Raw genomic sequence first — 7029 nt, 5'->3', positions numbered from 1 at the left:
GAGGGAGAGAGGAAGAAATAAAAAGAAAAAGAGAAAGGAAGGAAGGAAGGAAGGAAGGGAAGGTGGGAGGGAAGGAAGGAAGGAATAAATGGAAGACGGAGGGAAGGAAAGAAGGAAGGGGTGGAAAAGGGAAAGTAGGAAGGAAGGAAGGAAGGAAGGAAGGAGAGAGAGAAAGAAGGGAGGAAGGGAAGAAGGAAGGAAGGAAAGGTGGGAGGGAGGGAGGGAAGGAAGGGAAGAAGGAAAGAAGGAAGGAAGGAGGGAGGGAGGGGTCAGATTGCTATACCAAAAAGTAGAAAAATAAACAAAATAAATTCTTGGAAAATAATTTATCCATCTATCTCAATCCTGGTGGCCTTCCAGCTATGAGACGACTCCCAGAACTGTGGTGCAAAACACATCAAAAGGATACTAAGCAGTAAAACATGATCGAACCAAATGTTCCTCTGATTGGTAGCAAATTTCGGATTCATTCTTGACAGAATCCTAATATTGTCACTTTGGAGAGTCCAAAAATTCAAACGAGGCCCATGTGTGCCATGCAAGCTGTGTATTTTTCTTCTCTAAACTAGAATCTATCCCCCTTTCCACACTCACACAAAAGTTCTTTCAGTGTAATGTTCCAACTGTGTCATGGCAGCCAGACAAAACACCAACAATTATCAAAGATCATCCCAGGTATCTCGGGCTACAAAATCTAAACTGTAGTTCACAAAAAGTTCATCTATTCTTTGACTCTTTCTCTGACACACCTAATCTTTTGCATGACTGAAACATCTCTCACAACTACCACGCTGATTCACGAGACACGATCTACCTGCCTGCGTTGAAGGCAAGCGCAACGTGATGGGACAAGCAGCAATGGACAAGATTCAAAGTCATTCAGTCTTTGGATCATGAGTCAACCATCATAAACGCGGGATGGAAAAGTACATTTGGTGATGAGCGCATTCAAGACCCTTTAAAGTATACCTTCTCCATAGCAGCACCTGCCCCCTGGAACAAGATTCCTTGACAAGATCCAGATGACCTTAGAAGAACGTGAAAATCTGGCTCTTCACTCAGGCCTTGGTGAGAGAAAGGAGACCTTCGTCTTCATCATGCTTGCTATCTTCTATCTTTATCATTTATTGATTTGATTGCATTTTTTTTTACTGTTGTGAGCTGCCCAGAACCATTGAGAATCGGGCGGCATACAAGTGTAATAGATTATGTTTGTTTGTACAATCAGCCAAAGGCACATGGAACTGTTATCTTCCCACCGGAGTGGAAACCTATTAATCTACTCGCAGTTGCATGCTTTTGAATTGCTAGCTGGGCAGGAGCTGAGACAATGTGCGGGAGCTCACCCTGTCATGTTGCAGTCGGGTCTCAAGCTTGGGCTGTCAGCTTTCCAACTGACAAGCTCAGTGTCTTTAACCGCTGAGCCATTGCACCCCCATTACTGGATGAGGAGGAGAGGCTAAACCCCTAGATGTTTGCGACAGGCCAGAGCGGTGTCCATCTTCTGTGTGTTCCTGTGTAGCAAAAGAAAGAAGTCTACCTCGGTTTTAGAGTGAACGGGGCAGCATGAGCAACGCACATCTGCCATCGTCGTGCGCCACATACTCCCAAGACAGCTTTGTTAATGTTAGACGTGTAACTTAAGCTGGATCCTTAGCATGCTTCTCCTTGCGTTCTTTTCCTGAGATGATCTTATCCCATTTAAATGCACTTTTCCCCTTTAAAACATCTCGGGTTTTATTAGACGCTGACATGTGTCCATAGCATCACTGTTTTTCCTGGCACTCTCTCTCTCTCTCACTCACTCACTCTCACACTTACTCAGTCACTTACTCACTCACTTCCTGGTTTTTGAGCTCTTATGGTGATACCCTGTCAGGACTTCCTGAAGTGTGACCTCCATACCTTGCCCACAGGAAAAATCTGAATTGCAGCAACACAGACAATATAATCCAACTCTCTCATTCCCTTTTGTTCTCCATTTCCAACAGGCGCCAATGAATCCGTTTGCAGACTGTATGAAGCCACGGATCGTTTAATTATCGTCATGATCAGATACCAGGTTATAAGCGAAGTTGCATTGTTTACAACGGCTGCAAGGAAGATACCCAAAAGCACATCTTGACAATCAGTGCTGCTAATATTCGAGCGGATGTATGGACCAGATGGGAGTGCAGTAATTTTAAATGGATTTTGCTAAAACCTGTGGCTGGAAATAAATGTTCGAAGGCAACTAAATGCTCTAGGTCAGGGGTAGGCAGCCTCGGCTCTTTTATGACTCATGGACTTCAATTCCCAGAATTCCTGAGTCAGCTATGCTGGGAGGTGAAGTCCATGAGTCATAAAAGAGCCGAGGTTGCCTACCCCTGCTCTAGGTTATAAAGTCATGTTTTCATAACCAGAATCGCTAGCATTTCACACAACCTCAAACCGAAACCGAACCAGCTACGTTATGACTTGGCACAGTACATGAGTCAGGTCAAAATATTGTCCACAAAAGTGATCTTTTTCTCCATATCAAGGAGAAAAAGTAAAGGATGGGTTTTCTTGGTATTGTCCTGAGGCTTTTGAGAAATTGAAAACCTAGAGTTATTGGCAGCAGCTGATTCAGGAAAAGTGCCATCGGTCAGTAGATTAGAGGAGATTTTTCCTCCCGTCTCCCTACTTCCTTATACGCTCCAGTCCAGAGAAAGCCATAGACCTGTGGATATTTATGATTTACTATATAGAGCTAGTTTGATCTAGTGCAAGGGTCTTCAAACTTGGTCCTTTGATGACTTGTGCCTGGCTGAGGAATTCTGGGAGTTGAAGTCCACAACAAAGGGCCAAGTTTGAAGACCCCTGCTCTACACCCATGCAGGTTTGTATAAACACGGATGCTAAGGACAAGGCATAGCATCAGGGATATATATTACTGTACTGCAAGATTAACTGATTATCAAGCTCATTACAGCGTCATGCGTGGTGGCCAGAAAATTCTCCAGAAGAATCTCATTAAGAGGGCACAATAGGGACCATCTCATTTCAACCAGCCCGATACAAAGACACAACTACAATTTACATTATGGAGGTTCCACAGCAACCGGCTAGGTTTTTTATATTCCAGCTTTGGGCCGATTGCTAACTAGACACCTGTTCCTACAATCTGCTTCACGGCTCAGTGACACAGCTGGTTAGCTTGTGTTAAGCCATAATGTGATGCTTGCCTTTGGCTTAGAATGTTATATGTTCCCAGCCAAGGATGGCTTAAGTCAGGGGTGTCAAACTCGCAACGTCACGTGACGTGTCGCGATGTATCGCCACTTTTTTTTCCATTGCCGGCAATGCGGTGGATGCGGTTTCGGCATGACGCATCTGGTCCGCGGGCCGGCAGTTTGACACTCCTGGCTTAAGTGAAACCAGGGTTTCAGGTGATACACCTAGCCAAGCAGTATCAGGATAGAGCCCATCTCCTTGGTCAATTTGGACCTGTGAAAAGAATTCTCAGGACATGAAACAAAAGAAAAACCCAGTTTCCCTTCACATATACCAGCTTCTGACAATGATTTGTATCTAGGTTAATCAAGAGCTTCCTTTAGTCAGTCAAGTATCTCTAAATACTAGCATATTTCATAAGTTTCTGGTTCCACTTCCTCTTGGGATAGTCCAGCTACAAGTCAACATGCTTATCATTCATAACAGGAACAGCTGATTTCCAGGGATCAGCAAAGACCACAATAGGAAAAAGAGAGAGAGAGAAAAAAAGCAGCATTTTACACGACCCCTATTATTCTGGACAATGTACACAGCATAGAATTGAATCAAATGACATCAAGTCTAGATTATGGTCATAGACCAGGGTAAGGAAGGTGGGATATACTCAATTAAAAAGCAGAAAAGATACATCGGAGTCTATAAAAGTGATAAAAAGCTAGAAAATATTAAAAAATATATGAATTAAAACAAAACGGTCCTTGATTTACAATCATTCATTTAATGACGGTTCAAATGACTCCAGACCATTTTTTACCCTTACAACTTTTGCAGCATCCCCACGATCAAGTGATCAAAATTTGGATGCTTGGCAGCTGGTTCATATTTATGACGATTCACAGCCTTCAATCAGATCAAGCTTTTGAACCTTCTAAAAACTGTAACTAAGGCGATCATTATAAAAGTCCAAGAGGCAGAGAAGATGGCCCCTTTGTAATGATGGGTCTCTAACAGGCTACCAAACCTGGTTAGCAAACATCGGGAGAACCACCAAAGAAAGCAGAAATCATAGACAGTCCAAACCTGGCTGCCACGTGGTGGTCAGGTGGATTTATGCAGCACAAATGTGATAGTGCTAAGCCTGTGAAATACATTGTTGTATTTAAAAGAGGGATCACCACAGATGGGGACTGCAGCCAAGAAATTAAAAGACGCTTGCTCCTGGGGAGGAAAGCTATGGCAAATCTAGACAGCATACTAAAAAGCAGAGACATCACCCTGCCAACAAAAGTACGCATAGTCAAGGCCATCCATGGTTTTCCCAGTTGCAATGTATGGCTGTGAAAGTTGGACCATAAGAAAGGCTGAGCGCCAAAGAATGGAGGCCTTTGAACTATGGTGCTGGAGAAGACTCCTGTGAGTCCCCTGGACTGCAAGGCGATCAAACCGGTCAGTCCTAGAGGAGATCAACCCTGACTGCTCTTTAGAAGGCCAGATCCTGAAGTTGAAACTCAAATACTTTGGCCACCTAATGAGAAGGAAGGACTCACTGGAGAAGAGCCTGATGCTGGGAAAGATTGAGGGCAATAGAAGAAGGGGGCGACAGAGAATGAGGTGGCTGGATGGAGTCACTGAAGCAGTAGGCGTGAGCTTAAATGGACTCCAGAAGATGGTAGAGGACAGGAAGGCCTGGAGGAACGTTGTCCATGGGGTCACGATGGGTCGGACACGACTTCGCAACTAACAACAACAACAAATTTAAAAGAGGTTCCTTGAGGGAGGCAGGAGTCAAGAGTCTTCTAGAACAGTGTTTCTCAACCTTGACAATTTTAAGGCATGTGGACTTCAACTCCCAGAATTCCACAGCCAGTTTTGCTGGCTGTGGAATTCTGGGAGTTGAAGTCCACATGCCTTAAAATTGTCAAGGTTGAGAAACACTGTTCTAGAAGATGGCATTCTTTTAGACTATTAAGTCGACAGCAAGCAGTGCTGATTTTCACAGGCTTATAAATAGCCCTGTCTGGCTGTTTCATCCTCTGGTAAGCAATAATCACCTTCTGTTTATCACATAAAATAAATGTTAGGGCCAAGCATAAATTGCAAAGATCTGGAAAAGTGCTTCAGCGCTTACCCAGGTAGAGCAGCCCTCTGCAATTTATGAAAGAAGCCATTTCTGCTGTAAGGGTTGTTTTATAGCATCCACTCCTTAAAGCAGCAGCAGTGTCATTTTTTTTTTTTTTTGGACTAGCGTGGAAATTCAAAACAGTTGTGGCTGTTTGAATTCGTACCAGAACTGTGCTTTGTGTCAGGCTGATGCGTTTCTGATTCATGTTCAAAGCCTGCACGGCCCCTGCCATCCATACGCAGAGACACATAAGTATCATTTTTCCCCATTTAGATCATACATGACTAACGAAAATATTTANGGGGAACTATGACCTCTTCGTGACTCGTGGACTTCAACTCCCAGAATACAACTATGGCCCCTTTATGACTTGTGACTTCAACTCCCAGAATGCAACTATGGCCCCTTTATGACTCGTGGACTTCAACTCCCAGAATTCAACTGAGAGCATGGCTGGCTCAGGAATTCTGGGAGTTGAAGTCCACAAGTCATAAAAGGGCAATAGTCCCCCACCCTTGGTATAGGGTCTTCTGGGAAAAAAGTGCTGAGGGGTCCTTGATGCTTTCCGAAGACGTTACCTGGTAATGATCCTGGGCCAGGAAAAAGACTGGTCTAAGACTTCCCAGTTATCTATAAGAGATGACAACATCCCGCATAGAACTCATAACAATTACCAGAATATATTAATCAGAGGCAGTCCAAAACAGGAGAAAAATATAGGAAGGGATTAGGAAGCAAGGAGACTGCGGAAATGCATAGATCACATAAATGTTGATGTCAGCTTTGGGTAGGCAAGGGGTTAAAGGGCAGATGGTTTTTACTCCGTGAGACGGGTTTTTGGTTTTCTTTATCTTTAAGGGGACGATAACATTCTGGGAAACAGCTTTCTAAAACAGGAGGTTTGAGTTGTTAGGCCGACTGTTTGGGGGAAGATTTACAGTGACAACAACTTTTGGGGAAAGCATTATATCTTTAAAGTAATGGAGATGTCATTTCTCAGCAAGGCTTCGTTGGTTGCAACAGTCTGAATCATAAAAGCCTGGAACTTAAATTATAACAACAAAGTCAACGCTTACTCATTACGGCTTCAGAATAATAAACTGTCTCTCCGATCCAGGATGTTGTCCAGAATTTAATTCTCGGAAAGGTTTAGCCAAACGACCAACAGGACTGATACAATCCTAGTTTATTGGAAAAATTAAGTCTCAAACAAACATGCACATGTTATTTCTCAGCAGGTAAGACAAGCTCAGCTGGTGGGGGATGGGACTGAGCAGGTAGCATCATTATTTAGGCGAGGGAGGGAGGGAGGAAGGAAGGAAGGAAGGAAAGAAGTGAGGGAGAGAGGAAGAAAGAAAGAAAGAAAGAGAAGGAAGGAAGGAAGGAAGGAAGGAAGGAAGGAAGGAAGGAAGGAAGGAAGGAAGGAAGGAAGGAAAGGTGGGAGGGAAGGAAGGAATAAATGGAAGACGGAGGGAAGGAAAGAAGGAAGGGGTGGAAAAGGGAAAGTAGGAAGGAGAGAAAAAGAAGGGAGGAAGGGAAGAAGGAAGGAAGGAAAGGTGGGAGGGAGGGAAGGAAGGAAAGAAGGAAAGAAAGAAGTGAGGGAGAGAGGAAGAAAGAGAAAGAAAGAGAAAGAAAGAAAGGAAGGAAGGAAGGAAGGAAGGAAGGAAGGAAGGAAGGAAGGAAGGAAGGAAAGGTGGGAGGGAAGGAAGGAA

This window comes from Protobothrops mucrosquamatus, unplaced genomic scaffold (assembly GCF_001527695.2).
Source record: "Protobothrops mucrosquamatus isolate PMUCROS unplaced genomic scaffold, P.Mucros_1.0 scaffold1082, whole genome shotgun sequence".
NCBI lineage: Eukaryota > Metazoa > Chordata > Lepidosauria > Squamata > Viperidae > Protobothrops > Protobothrops mucrosquamatus.
Note: the sequence above shows the minus strand (reverse complement) of the source record.